At 43.3% G+C, this 16,248-nt stretch overlaps 2 non-coding genes across 2 annotated transcripts; both read left to right on the top strand.

Annotated features, from left to right (window-relative positions):
- Positions 1–12,162: 12,162 nt before the first annotated feature.
- Positions 12,163–12,237, top strand: Trnas-cga. Its single transcript has one exon. It is a non-coding gene; the product is annotated as a tRNA-Ser (tRNA).
- A 518-nt stretch (positions 12,238–12,755) lies between these two features.
- On the top strand, positions 12,756–12,830 carry Trnas-cga. Its single transcript has one exon. It is a non-coding gene; the product is annotated as a tRNA-Ser (tRNA).
- The last annotated feature ends 3,418 nt before the right edge of the window (positions 12,831–16,248 follow it).

Raw genomic sequence — 16,248 nt, 5'->3', positions numbered from 1 at the left:
TATCGTAGTCAGGGTATTTATTTATTCCACGCTTCTATTAGTCCATCTACTACCATTGCAGACACTACGAACGTATCTGGACACATCGACTGTCACTCGTGACCCACAAAACCGCTGTGCGGCGTGGACGAAGAGGTTTATTGCTCAGAATGTCAGGGGCATTTGCCGCCACTTCCGTGGAAGCCTGTACTTCTAACATACCCCATTGGCACAGAAATAGACATAAACCAGAAGCATATTGGTTCAAACTGAGCAGACTGGACGATAACAGAGGAGCATATTACAGAAAAATATCAATTAAATCTTTGGAAGTTTGAAACATAGCGAAAGTGGGAAATATCTGACATGGATTCTCGCGTCTTCTTCTTGTTACCGAACATCCAGAAACGTCTGAGGCTCAGACATGCTAAGTCGTGGTGTGGTACACTTCCTCGTGGACAATGGTGCTTTTCCTACTCACCAGCACCGCTTTGGCCTGGGAAAAAGTGGGTAACAAGAATACGCCCTACATATAACACTGAAATGCAGTACACTCACATACGTAAGACTGATGACAGAAATAGAAAACATAGAGCAAGCTTCAAGAGACCCAGATAAATGGAGCATGCTTAACCGGATCACTGATGAAATATCAAGGAGGCTGTGCAAGACTGATAAGCAGCAACGACCATATATAAGATCACGACGAGACACAAACTCTCCAACACAACATGATGTATGGGACAAAAGAGATTGAAACACTGATGTGGAAAGAGATGATAACATGAAGATGATATATGGTTTGTGGGGTGCTCAGTTGCTTAGTTATCAGGGTCCGCACGAATTCCTAGTCTTGATACTGTCCAGCGTATCCACTTCCCCAAATGATGGTGGAATGATGAGGACAACACCCAGACCCCAGCCGGAGCAAATCCCCAATTGGGACCGGGAATCGAACCTGGAACCCCATTATCCACAGGCAGAAACACTAACCACAGGACCACGAGCTGTGGACAGATGATAACATGAATACACCGGTATCACCAGATACAGATACTTGTAGAGCACAGTAGCAGATCACACAACTGCAACAGTGGTACAAGTAATAAATACATGGCATTTAGAAATAAGTTAGCAATGAGAAATAAAACAATGCATATTCCTCTTTGTACAAAGTAAAATAAGTAATTCTTCAGTTTTTTTGGTCATTATTGTCAAACACGTAATTGTATAATATTTAAACTGTATGAGATGCAAATTTTATTATAAAATTCACAATATTGCACATAACCAAACATTTGTAGTATCTGAAGGCTTATTACATGAAAACAAACACACAACGTGCCTTTCGGAGAGACGAGGCTTGATGTCACCTTTCTCACGCTCTTCTCCTGCTTATGGCATGGGTAGACGTTTCAAATGGCTCTAAGCACTATGGGACTTAACATCTGAGGTCATCAGTCCCCTAGACTTACAACTACTTACACCTAACTAACCTAAGAACAACACGCACATTTATGCCCGAGGCAGGATTCGAACCTGCGACCGTAGCAGCCGCTTGGTTCCGGACTGAAGGGCCTAGAACCGCTCGACCACAGTGGCCGACGAGCATGGGTGGATCGTGGAAGTAATTATAGTAACAATATTGTTGAACCTCATACACAGCTAAGTGGAGTTAGTCACACGACATATATGCGCAGGGTACTAACCACAGCAAACAGAATATGATAATTGAGGTGATACGGACTCAAAGTTTTTTTCTGAAGCCCTCCTACTTAAAATAGCCAAGTAAAGAAATCACCTCTATTATCTAAATCTTTCCTTTCTATCATTGCTTCTTAAGAATTCAGTAAGAAAATCTCCTTTCACAAAACATACTACCTCATGTTTTATTTTCTAAATTAACGATGTAATAATGTAAAAGACAAGAAAAATAACATCAGTGGGAGAAGCTGTAGAAAAGGACGAAGCGCCTTTCTCTTCAGCTTGTTACTAATTTTTAGCAGCAAACATCCGACCATAGTCACCATGTCAGTGGATCACACTGTAAATAAATAAACAAATTATAAATTAAAGTCCATCTTCTCCTCCCTCCTCTATTTGTCTGTCTCCTCCTCCCTCCCCCTCTCTATCGTCTCCTCTTCCCCCCTCTCTCTCCACCTTCTTCTTCTCCTTCCACATCGTTGTCTCTGTCTCTCTACCCTTCCCCTCTTTATTCACTTCTCATCCTCCCTCTCTCTATTCACACCATCTGTCCCCACCCATGACCTCCAACTTTTCCTGCCTCTGTGCATCTCCACCACCTCCTCTCTCTTGTCTGGCTCCTCCAATCCTTCTCTTTGCCTATCTGTTCCTGCACTCTCTCTATCTCCCCACTCTCTCTCTGTCAATCTGCTCCTCCTCCTCTGTCCATCTGCAACTTCCCACTATTTCCATCTCTTAATCCCCCTCTAATTCTATTTCATCTTCCCTCTCTCTGTATGTCTCCACCATCCTCTCTGTTTGTCCATCACCTCTTCTCACCACTCTCTGCCAAATTTCTCCTGCCCTCACTCTGTTAATTTCCTCCTCCTACCGACTGTCTTTCAATCTGCTCCTCCCTCAATGTCCATCTGTTCCTTTCCTACCTGTCCATCTCCTCCCCCCTAATTCCATCCCCTTCTTGCCCTCTTTGTCCACCACCCCTCTGTATCCACCTTCTTCATTCCCCATTCTCTGTCCACCTCTTCCTGCCCCTCTTTCTCTCGATCTCCTCCCCCCCTCCCCCTGCCAACCTCCTCCTCCTTTCTCTGTCCATCTGCTCCTTCACTCTGTCTGTCTCATTATTCCCATTCTTATTCTCTCCTCCACCATGTTTTCAGACCTTTTCCGCCTCTCACTGCTCATCTCCTCCCTTTCCTGCCCATATACATTGGCTTCCCTTCCCTCTGTCTATCTCCTCCTCATTACTCTCTCTGTCCATTTCCTCTTTGTTTGTTCAACATATCTTCCCCCACATATCTGTCTGTCTCTTCCTCCCTATGTTTGCACTTGTTCCACCTCTTTCCTTTCTCTACTTATCCCAAGATCTCCTCTCTTCCTCCCTCCCCCCCCCCCTCTCTCTCTCTCTCTCTCTCTCTCTCTCTCTCTCTCTCTATCCCTCTTATCCTCCTCATATCCATGCCTGCCCCCTCCTTCTACCTCGCTGTCTGTCCACCTCATCGACATCCCTTCTCTTTCGGTGCTATGACCTACCAAATTTGATTGAAATGGTTACAGGGTTTTAGAAAGAGCTTGTTAGCAGTGGATATGCTTGAATATGCACGTGTCAAATATATTTCACACATATTTAACTATTTGACGAGTATTTGTAGACCAATTTCACCTGTATGTCTACGAATTTCGTCCTTCCATTTCATTTTCACGAAGCTTCATATTTATAACGTTATACTTCTATGTGTCATACCAGGATATGTTTTTGTAGGTTCATTCAGCAGCAAATGTGGATACTGTCTGCGAAAAGTGGTGCCAACAAATTTAGATGCAACGAAGCAGTAAGTTTAAACGTCTTGTGTGGTGCAGTAGTTTTTCATTAATTCAGTGTCTGTGACGTCGTATATGTGGAGGTAAGAGTCTTACAATGATAAATTTTTGTGTGCATTTTGCAGTATATGTGAATACTGCCTGCAAACTGTGTCATGAGTACAGTTAGTAGTAAGGAAGTAATAAATTAAGACTCCATGCTTCTTGTTGCAGTTTTACTGCATGAAAAACGAAAATGTAGTAAGCGACAAACCTTTTTCCTTTCATCATTTTGTGGGGATCGCCAGCGAGGAAAATTTTCGTAAAGGTTTGAAATTATGTTGAAGTTTTCTGCAAATCCATAAATAGTCTTATCCTCCAATACTGGTTAACTAAAGTGTGGATATACTAGCGTTGTGGACTACACTGATTTCTCGCCCCAACCACCACCCACTTGATATGTGATTGGCTCTTACCACCACAAAGATTATTTTCAGAAAGTAAATGATATTTGTACCAAGGTTGTTTGAAATCGGTCCAGTGGCTTAGAAGCAGATTTAGAACATACACAAATACATATATACATCAAATTTTATAATTCTTATGGATTTACAGGGGAGTTACGGACTTCAAAAAGACATTTTGAATTTTACTCTAAATTCTTCGGAGTTGTGTAGAATAATTCCCTGTATACTGCGCCAGTGTCTAATATATACTATTGTTGTAAACTGCTACAGTCCTTAAAGCGGCTGTAACGTACTAGGAGAAAATCACCGTCATTTAATCCACAGGAGGTCAGTGTGGAACTGGTCTCAGGAGAGAATCTCGAGCGACATGATATATGCTGTTGGATAGGATTAGCTCGAAAATCGGACGATCCCCAGCGTGTTTCTTTCTAAAGCATTCTCGTATTCTCAGGAACAAGAAGATGGAAACGGAGAACGAGGAGAGAAGCTTCAATGTGACGCATCGGACGCTGGGCAAAGAAGTAGGAACCTTATATTTTCAAAAGGAGTAATTTCTTTCTAATTCGAGGCACATCGCCAGCAGTTTCGCTCACACTCCACCACAGTTCAGACAGCCTCCATCTCCCACTCACGTGTTTCACTCCACAGGTTCCCGGTATTAGCCTTCGCTAAGCAAACAAAGGAAGCACTGAGCTTCTCAGTGTACATAGCCTAAAGTCAAGTGAACTTCACTGGATTGATAGACATTAAAATTTTGGCAGAATATGATCACGATAGATCACTTAACACTATTTTTAATTTGCAGATGCTCAATACGCGTATCCAAATGTTCTGCGACTGTATAAGAATACAGTAGGCAGCAGAGACAGAGGGAGCCACTGAAGACGGAAACACCACTCCACCTGAGGCTACACTGTTGGAGAAACGTCGTAATATGTACATATAAATACGTACAAACTTTAAAGAGCGTAATCCATGCGCCATACATGAGGTACCCCCACCTGCTAAGCCGTTCCATCCGTAAGAATGGTGCTACTCATAGGAGAACTTCCAGAAGGATGCGCTGGACAAGCAACAGGTGGAGGAGATAGGTGAAGATGCTGAATTGATTTCAATTTTTGATTCCACAAGTACTGCTTACAAGCAAGGGGGAGCTCTCTTACACCCACCAGTGTCCTCTTGAAAGATGTCGGCAGCAAAATCCTCGATGGCCAGCAGTCATAGTATACACATCAAAAAACGTTTTGCATCGTCCCGGTTCCCAGAACTACCGAAAGTAGACTGTGGATATTGTTTCACAGACACAGTCCCTTTGACTGTTCAGAGATGTAAACATGGGAAGAGCCTATTAGACGGAGGGAGTCAAACAGCCCATGAGTTCCAGTCATTCCACCAGGAAGGAGGTACACGGCTCGTGTTGTCTGTAGTTTAACCATGCATAGGCTGTTAATACCGCGGTTCGATCGCGTCTGCATTGTTACTTTGTGCTAGGAAGGGATCTCAACAAGGGAAGTGTCCAGGCGTCTCGGAGTGAACCAAAGCCATGTTGTTCGGACATGGAGGAGATACAGAGAGATAGTAACTGTCGATGACATGCCTCGCTCAGGCCGCCCAAGGGCTACTACTGCAGTGGATGACCGCTACCTACGGATTATAGTTCGGAGGACCCTTAACAGCAACGCCACCATGTTGAATAATGCTTTTCATGCAACCACAGGACGTCGTGTTACGATTCAAACTGTGCGCAATAGGCTGCAGGATGCGCAACATCACTCCCGACGTCCATGGTGGTCCATCTCTGCAACCACGGCGTGGTAGAGATGAGCCCAACAACATGTCGAGTGGACAGCTCTAGATTGGCATCATGTTCTCTTCACCGATGAGTGTGGCATACACCTTCAACCAGGCAATCGTCAGAGACGTGTTTGGAGGGCAACCCAGTCAGACTGTCCAGCGAGTGCAACAAGGTGCAGGTTCCTTAATGTTCTGGGGTGGCATTATGTGGGGCCGACGTACGGCGCTGGTCGTCATGGAAGGCGCCGTAAAGGCTGTACGATACGTGAACGCGATCCTCCAACCGATAGTGCAACCATATCAGCACCATGTTGGCGAGGCATACTTCACGCACGACAATTCGCGCCCCCATCGTGCACGTCTTCAGAATGACTTCCTTCAGGAAAAAGACGTCGCTCGACTAAAGTGGCCAGCATGTTCTCCAGACATGAACTCTATCGAACATGCACGGGATAAATTGAAAAGGGCTATTTATGGACGACTTGACCCACCAACCACTCTGAGGGATCTACGCCGAATCGCCATTGAGGGGTGGGACAATCTGGGCCAACAGTGCCTTGATGAAGTTCTGGATAGTATGCCACGATGAATATTGGGATGCATCAATGCAAGAGGACGTGCTACTGGGTATTAGAGGTACTGGTGTGTAGAGCAGTCTGGAACACCACCTGTGAAGGTCTCGCTGTATGGTGGTACACCATGCAATGTGTGGTTTTCATGAGCAATAAAAAGGGCGGAAATGATGATTATGTTGATCTCTATTCCAATTTTCTGCACAGGTTGCGAAACTCCCGGAAGCGATCGGATGCAAACTTTTATTGATATGTGTAAGTAGTGAATTTTCAAGCCATATTTTTTAAACCTCTAAAATAGTAGAGCCGCGTATGCAGCACAGTTTAGGCGTGTTAAACTTTGTTGTTGTTCAGGAGTGAGCCATCAACTGCCCGCCTCTCACCTTGGTGACGCAGCAGAACCGGACAGGTCTTCAAAGGTGCCGTCGCAGCATCCACATTCAGCTCGTCTGCGCCGGCCGTCTATAGGCGGTGAGCAGAATGGCTGACTGGACGACCATTTGTTATTTATTTTTTAGGTGACGGTCTTCTGATTGGCTTAATATGGTCTGCCACGAATTCCTCTCCTGTGCAACCTTGTCATCTACAGTAGCATTTGCAACATACGTCCTCAATTTTTTTTGGTGGCATATTCCCATCTCAATCTACTTCTACAGTTTGTACCCTCCTCATGTCCATCTAGAAGGATATACCTTATTCCCTGGTGTCTTAACAGATGTCCTATATGCTCTCCCTTGCTATTGTTGGTTTTCTACGTAGATTCCTTTTCTTGACGATTCTGCGCAGAACCTCCTCATTCCTTACCTTATAAGTCCTTCTAACTTTCAACACTCTTCTGTAGCACCACATTCCAGATGCTTTGGTTCTCTTCTGATCCAGTTCTTCCACTTTTCGTGTTACACTAACAAACAAAGCTGCTTTCCAAACGTACATTCTCGAGAATTCATTTCTCAAATTAAAGGGTAAGTTGGAATCTAGTAGACTTCTCTTGGCCAGGGATGCTCTCTTTTCCAGTGCTGGATTGCCTTTGATGTTCTCCTTGCTCCGTCCGTATTGGGTTATTTTGCTGCCTAGGTAGAAGAATTCCTGAACTTCATCAACTTCGTGAGCGTCAATTCTAATGTTAGGTTTCTCCCCATTCTCAGTTCTGATACTTCTGATTACTTTCGTCCTTCTTCGATTTACTCTCAATCAATATTCCGTACTCATTAGACTGTTCATTGGACTCAATACATCCTATAACTCTTCCTCACTTCCACTTTGGGCAGAAGTGTCACCAGAAAATCTTACGAGTATCATTGATACCCATTCATCTTCCATTTCAATCCCACTCTTGACTCTTTCTATTATTTTCGTCATTCATTGTACGATGTATAGATTTAACAGTAGTGGCGAAAGACTACAGCCCCGTGTTACACTACTTTGAATCCGAGCACTTCCTTCATGGCCTTCCAATCTTCTCGTTTCCTTTTGTTTCTCGTACACGTGAACGTGCTTGAGTTTTGTTGAGTAATGCTTTCACTATAAACCGCAACGTCAAAATTGGTGTCTTTAAATCTCCTAAAGCTAAGCTGATCGTCATCTAACAGATTGTCAGTTTTCGTTTCCATTGTGTCGTATCTTACTCTTCTCATTAACCTGGATACGTGATTGTTTGATAGTTCTTGCACTTGTCAACTCTTGCTATCTTCGAAAGTGTGCGTGATGCTTTTCCGAAATCTGATTGTACATCGCTCATCTCATAGTTCTACACAACGTGAATAGTCGCTTTGTTGCTCCAATAGTTTTAGAGATTACAATGGAATATTATCTTTCCCGTCTGCGTTATTTAATCTTCACATTCATTTGTTTTGACTTTTCTGTAAGCTGAGTCAGTCCTTCCGACAGTCATATCTTCTTCGATTTCTTCACATTTTTCATGCTGTCATTTCGTCTTAGATTCGCTGCACTTCTAACTTTTTCATTCCTAAGTGACTTGTATTTCTGTATTCATGAATTTCGCCTATTATTTTTGTAATTCCTTCTTTCGTAGATCAACTTAACTACTTCTTCTGTAACCTATGATTTCTTCAAAATTACCTTCCATGTAACTATTTTGTTACAAGTTTAGTGATTGTTCTATCTAGATATGTACATTCCGCTTCCACTGAACTACCTACTGAGCTATTGATTATCGTAGTCTCTATAGCTTTAGAGAACTTCAACCGCATCTATTCATTCCTTAATACTTCCATAACCATCTCTATGCACATAGATTCTTCCTGACTAGCCTCTTAAATTTTATCCTGTTCGTCATCATAACTTAATTGTGATCCGAGTTATATGTTCTTTTCAGTATGCCTAACAATCCAATATCTGATTTCGAAATCTCTGTCTAACCATGACGTAATGTAACTGGAATCTTCCGGTAACTCCCAACTCTTTCCAAGTATACCTCCTCCTCTTGTGATTCTTGAACAGAGTATTCGCTGTTACCGGCCGAAATTTATTGAAGAACTCCATTAGTCTATCATTCCTTGTCCCAGGCCCATATTCTCCTGTAACCCTTTCTTCTACTCCTTCTCCCACAACCTCATTCCACTCCCCCATGACTATTACGTTTCCATATTCTTTTACTTACTGAAATAGCAGTTCAATATGCTCATATACTCTCTCTGTCCATTCATCATCAGCTTGCGACGTCGATATGCATAAGTCAAGTATCGCTGTCGGTGTTAGTTTTCTGTCGGTTCTGATGAGAACAACTCTATCACTGAACTGTTCACAATAACATACTCTCTCTCCTACCTTCCTATTCTTAACGAATCCTACACCCTACCTACTCCATAAAAATTACACCATTTTCTCCTGCTGTTTATATAACCCTATACTCGTCTGACCAGAAATGCTTTTCTTCTTTCCATTTCACTTCACGGAGCCTAACTGTATCAAGACTGAGTCTCAGCATTTCCCTTATCATATATTCTGCCTTCCCTACCACGTTCAAATTTCTGGCATTCCACGCCACTACTCGTGAAGGTTATTCATATTTGGTTATTCGCTTTTTTCTCCTGATCACCTCACCATTTCCAGACCCCTTTCCAGTGATCAGAATGGGGGACACGTCAGGAATCTTTTACCAATGGAGAAATCATCATGAAACTTTTTTAGTTACTGGCCACATGTCCTATGGATACACATTAAGTGTCTTGTTCCCTTCTTCATTCTCATGCCGTTAACACTTGATGATTCTTCCGACTTTCAGGGGCAGTTTCCCACCCTAACAACATGGAGGTATCCTGACCATATCTTCCCTCCTCCTCCCTCTTTAGCAAAACAGTTGGTAGGACGTGTGTGACTTCAGCTGCCACTGCTGGTGGTTTTTATTCAAAGTTAATCAGTTACGAGGTTAGAATCCAGAATACCGGACGTTTTGATTACCACTCATGTACCCTAGCTGTTGGCCACAGGTGCGAACAATAGACCGCTACAAATACAAACTACCGTTACGATTAGGGAGTGAATAAAGCTTTGCTTGAAAAATTTCTCTCAGTCTTTTATAAAGGCTTCATCTGTTATAGGCGGTGTATTCATCACTTTTTTAGAGTCTTCGATATATTTCCTCATCATCGTTAAATAATGACATGACTCAGATATGGACCCTCTGGTGAACACTTACTCATATGAGACGGCATCAAAGCTGAAATCAGCAAGCTACATTAAATTTTGATAGAAACGTTTTTAATTCGCCGAAATGACATCCAAATCAGTTTGTAAACGAGGGCAACACCTAGCCACAGCCTTTATACCAGGCCTATGGGCACTGTAGGGGAAGTTGAGGAACATGATGGAAAAACTCCACGCAACAACTGCGTTCTTCAGCAAAATAAAACACAGGCGTGACCTCGGTTTGCGGAAGGCCAGAGTATATGAGATTCCGTGCCAGTGTGGAGAGATATACGCTGAGCAAACAGTGCGCACTATCGAAGATCGATGTCGAGGACACCATTGGACAGAACTTCCATCAAGCATCCCACGAGCCACTCCGCTGGATCGAGTCCATCAACATCTGAGTGTAGTCTGAGCCGTTTTAAAACTTGTGTACTGTATATAATTTCATATATTCATTTTTATATATATTTCTTTGTTTTGCTACATGTGTATTACTGTAGTTGATGCATAGGACAGTTATTATTATTATAACGATTGTTCCCCTGTAGGAGAGCGATTGAACTTGAATTCATAATTTCATCTTCGGATGTTTTTCTTCTTTGCTTCCCAAAACCTCATCATCCTCTCAGAATGCTCCTTCTTCCGTTCCTCTGTCCATTTTTTACCACCCTGACGCGATGTTCTTTCCCCAAACTTCTCACTTGTGATTTTATGCCGGCACTCGGTGCGATCTTCCAGATTTTTTATGTTGATCTGCTGTAGATCCCTCTGGACTTCTTTCAGCCATTCTGTGCCACATTTACTCCTTGTTGTAGTATTGAATAATTTCTTTGCTGTTCCGGAGTCTTCCATCCTGTGGATGGGTGTATAAAATTTGGCTCGGCGCTTTCTGATTTTATCTGTTACTGTGTTGATCTTTCTATAGAGTTCGTTTCGGGGTCTCTTCATCCAAATGCCATTTTTGTTGATTGGACCGTAAATCTTCCTGAGAATTTTTCTTTCCTGCTTTTCTATTTCCTTAATTTTTGAATGACCATCAATCACCATTGTTTCAGCTGCACAGATTGCTTCTGGAAGAATTACTGTTGTATAGTGCCTTAATTTTGCGTCTGTCGATACGATAATAATAATAATAATAATAATAATCGGCAGACTCGACTGACGTGCCCCAACAAGTCGGTGATCACACAGCACTTTTTGTGAAATGTAATACGATGGAATGCGACCTTTGCAGGGTTTCTCCGAGACTTCCAAAAACTGGGACAGTGTCGTTTAAGAATCCATCGAAATTCCCACCAGCTACAGGGTGACGCATAAAGGATGAACGGTTTTCAAATGAACAATACATCGTTAGGAGTGCTTCAAAAAAGTTTTTAATCACAGAATAACACTCAAATAATGTTGCCATTTAACAAAATTAATGTTTGAAAACAACATCTACAAGGTGACGGCCGTTTTCAGCGATGCACTACTCAAGGCGCTCTCGAAAGTTGACTTTAACTCTCTGCAAAATACCTCTGTCTATTTGACCGATTTCCACACGAACAGCTTCCTTCCATTTTTCAAGTGTACTTGGTTTATGCACGTACACACGTGATTTTAGGTAACCCCACAAAACGTTGTCACACATGGATAGGTCAGGGGAACGAAGAGGCCAATGAATGTCGCCGACGCAGGAAATAACTCTACCACGAAAAACAGTCTCAATTGCTTCCATAGCCAATCTTGCCGTGTGAGCTGTGGCTCCAGCCTGCTGAAACCACACTCGCCGGATAGGAATACGTTTTCTTCTTAATTCAGGTAGGAATAATTCGGTGATCACCTCTCTGTATCGTTCAGAGGTTACCGTTACAGTGTTCCCGTTCTCGTCTTGGAAAAAGCATGGACCAATAACATCTGTACATGAAACTTCCTGGCAGATTAAAACTGTGTGCCCGACCGAGACTCGACCCCGGGACCTTTGCCTTTCGCGGGCAAGTGCTCTACCAACTGAGCTACCGAAGCACGACTCACGCCCGGTACTCACAGCTTTGTTTCTGCCAGTACCTCGTCTCCTACCTTCCAAACTTTACAGAAGCTCTCCTGCGAACCTGCGAACCTGCGAACCTCCAAGGTTCGCAGAAGAGCTTCTGTAAAGTTTGGAAGGTAGGAGGCGAGCTACTGGCAGAAGTAAAGCTGTGAGTACCGGGCGTGAGTCGTGCTTCGGTAGCTCAGTTGGTAGAGCAGTTGCCCGCGAAAGGCAAAGGTCCCGAGTTCGAGTCTCGGTCGGGCACACAGTTTTAATCTGCCAGGAAGTTTCATATCAGCGCACACTCCGCTGCAGAGTGAAAATCTCATTCTGGAAACATCCCCCAGGCTGTGGCTAAGCCATGTCTCCGTTATATCCTTTCTTTCAGGAGTGCTAGTTCTGCAAGGTTCGCAGAAGAAAGTTTGGAAGGTAGGAGACGAGGTACTGGCAGAAGTAAAGTTGTGAGTCCCGGGCGTGAGTCGTTCTTCGGTAGCTCAGTTGGTAGAGCACTTGCCCGCGAAAGGCAAAGGTCCCGGGGTCGAGTCTCTGTCGGGCACACAGTTTTAATCTTCCAGGAAGTTTCATATCAGCGCACACTCCGCTGCAGAGTGAAAATCTCATTCTGGAAACATCCACCAGGCTGTGGCTAAGCCATGTCTCCGCAATATCCTTTCTTTCAGGAGTGCTAGTTCTGCAAGGTTCGCAGAAGAGCTTCTATAAAGTTTGGAAGGTAGGAGTCGAGGTACTGGCAGAAGTAAAGCTGTGAGTACCGGGCGTGAGTCGTGCTTCGGTAGCTCAGTTGGTAGAGCAGTTGCCCGCGAAAGGCAAAGGTCCCGAGTTCGAGTCTCGGTCGGGCACACAGTTTTAATCTGCCAGGAAGTTTCATATCAGCTCACACTCCGCTGCAGAGTGGAAATTCTCATTCTGGAAACAACTGTACATGTCACAGCGCAAAAAACAGTCACCTTCTGACTATGTAATGCTTTCTCATGCAGTAGATCTGGATTTTCACTGGACATATAACGACATTTTAGCAAATGTACCCTTCCATTCAAATGGAAATGAGCTTCATCACTCATAAGCAAAATAATGTTGTCATTTTGCTCAAATATGGCCTCCATTTCTCAGGCAAAATTTAGCCGCTGCTCATAATCTCTTGGGTTTAATTTTTGCACAATGACCATTTTGTAGGGATGAAATTTTAGGTTAGTATGCAAAATACGCCTTACCGAGCGATTACTGAGGCGTGACTCAGCCGAGTTTCTTCTGGGCGATTGACCAGGACAACGGAGCATGTCTTGCCGAACTCTTTCCACATTTTCTTGTGTCCGAACTGAGCGAGGAGCTCCTGGCAGTTTTTTGGTCATAACTGTTCCTGGTGTTCAAAATGATACTACCCAATGTAAAATGGTGTTACGAGTGGGAACACTATCATGCCTAGCGAGATTGAAATGGCGACAAAACTCACGCTGCACTGCAACGATAGACTCACTATCGCACACAAAACTATCGTAGCTAAACACAAGATGTTGCACAGTCCACGGCTCCATGAACTTGACTAAACAAAATGGCAGGAGCTACCTGTCACGTTACCACATCACTTCCCCCACTCTAACCGCCTGAACCTCAATACTAGCTTTCCTAAAAAAGTCCGTCCTTTCTGCCTCACCCTGTATAATCTTGTCATTTGGGCTACGGCTATAATCTCAGCAAGGCAACAGCACTGGGTCTTATAAAGAAGACACTCAGCAAACACGACGATCTGGTTTCCAGGGCGGTCAGGGCAAGTACATCGAAGCTACCACAGACACCGTCCTGGCGTCTACGGTCGCAGACAGCGGAAGGAACGGCTTGCTGTGGGAGGGATATACGGGATGAAGAGGAAGTGACGCAATTGGCTGTTGGCATGCGATTCCGCATCGTAGTTCAAGGCAGCAGTGTGTCTAGCAAAATCCATGAACAGACTTAATAGATATGCGGTTTAAAGAACGAGTATCCGGCAATGCTGTAACTGGTTGCAGCTTGGTGAACAACATGGCTGTGTCAGAGCTGATCCATTGGCTCACTGAGACGAGGGAAGGCCGTGAGGAATGGATACGCAAACTGGCCGATGCTCGACTCGCATTGTCTTTTTTTTCAGTTAGAGCATGAATTATATCCAATTTACACCTCCACTATGCCGTATTTTCTGTATTTCCTCTCTTTACTGTTGCCTTTATTTAAGTACTAAGACATAATAAGAACTTCTTAAAGATTTAAACTACCACTTAGTCTTGTCCATTACACAAATAAAGCCAACAGAAAATAGTAGTGTATAGAGCAACAATGTATCCCATGACGTGCAGAAAACGTAATAGTTAGGCTACACTAGATGGCACATTATAATACGCTCAATACACTGAAGAACCAAAGAAACTGGTACACTTGCCTAATATCGTGTAGGGTGCTCCGGGCACGCAAAAGTGCCGCAACACGACGTGGCATGGACTCAACTAATGTCTGAAGTAGTGCTGGAGGGCACTGACACCATGAATCCTGCAGGGCTATCGATAAATCCGTAAGACTTTACAAAAGACGCATTTACGCCAGTGACTGCAACACTTTCTTTATTTCACGATTGCAATTTCGGCCTTAGGCCATCATTTTCAAGTGCAAATTTTTGTGGCTTTACACCATGTCAACTTAGTTCTACATGACTGTGAATCCCAGGAATAAATACTTAATCCGTAAGACTACAAGGGGGTGGAGATCACTACTGAACAGCACGTTGCATGGCATCCCAGATATGTTCAATAACGTTCATGTCTGGGGAGTTTGAAGGCCAGTGAAAGTGTTTGAGGTCAGAAGTGTGTTCCTGGAGCCGCTCTGTAGCAATTGTGGACGTTTGGGGTGTCGCATTGTCCTGCTGGAATTGCTCAAGTCCATCGTAATGCACAGTGGACATGAATGGATGCAGGTGACCAGAGAGGATGCTTACGTATGTATCACCTATCAGAATCGTATCTAGACGTATCAAGGGTCCCATATCACTCCAACTGCACACGCCCCACACCATTACAGAGCCTCCATCAGCTTGAACAGTCCCCTGCTTACAAGCAGGGTTCATTGATTCATGAGGTTGTCTCCATACCCGGACACGTCAATGCACTCGATTCAATCTGAAACGAGACCCGTTCGACCATTCATGTTTCCAGTCATCAATGGTCGTACGGGAAAATCACTACTTCATCGCTGCCTCGGAGATGCTTGGTCCCATCCTCATGCGCCGATTGTAATACTACGTGTAAACTCATTTTTAATCTTGATAACCCGCCATTGTACTAGCAGTAACCGATCTAACAACTTCGCCAGACGCTTGTTGTCTTATACAGGCGTTGCTCACTGCTGCGCCGTATTCTGGGCGTTTACAATCCCTGTATATGAATAACCATTCCTAAAGCATTTCCTTTGGCGCTTCAGTGTATACAGAATTTGTATTTTGTTTATTTATTTATCTTGTTTTTTAATGATGTCAATATATTCACATTGTCTCATTTTAGACGTACTGTTTCAGCTACATGAAATTGGATCTATGTTTGTCCCAGAGAATCGTTATAAATTTACAAGTGAATGTGTGGGAGCTGGGAGGTATTGGAGTGTTGGAGTGACATAAATACTGTAATTCGTTAGTTATTTTCACAAATTTCGAAATATCTGTGTGTAGTGTAAAGTTTAAAAGCAGCATAACTTATGAGACTCATGCACTATTCTTCCGGGTTTGAGAAATAAAATTGTGAATGACAGGGAATCCTTCTATTGATCGACGTAAGATGTAAAAAAAATAAATAAATAAAAAAAATAAAAATATGTAAGCGAATCTTCCTGCGGTCGCAGTCACTGTAGTTAAAATTCTTCAAGGTATATGTTCCGCACTAACTATTTGAAAAATTCTCTGTGTTTCGACCACTGCTGCAAATGGCCTTCCTGACTGTTGAATTATAAAAACCTAAGTTCTTGTATACTAGTGGGAAACATATTTTCGTAATCTGGTAGGGCACTGCAGATGAGGAGAGAGGTTGTTATATGCCCGTTACTGGTGTTTGATCTATTTTATATCGGTAGTGTAAACATAATGACAAGAACTAATGGACATGTAACTCCCATCCTCCTCCTTCCCAATAACACATCACATTATGAAAACACTTTCTTCCACTAGTATACAAAATTAAAAGTTTTTGTCATTCAGCAGTCAGCTCAACAAGCTGATGGACACCACTTGCAACAGTGGCCGAAACGT

Source organism: Schistocerca americana, chromosome 9 (genome assembly GCF_021461395.2).
Source record: "Schistocerca americana isolate TAMUIC-IGC-003095 chromosome 9, iqSchAmer2.1, whole genome shotgun sequence".
Taxonomy (NCBI): Eukaryota; Metazoa; Arthropoda; class Insecta; order Orthoptera; family Acrididae; genus Schistocerca; species Schistocerca americana.
Note: the sequence above shows the minus strand (reverse complement) of the source record. Positions and strands in the feature narration are given on the sequence as shown.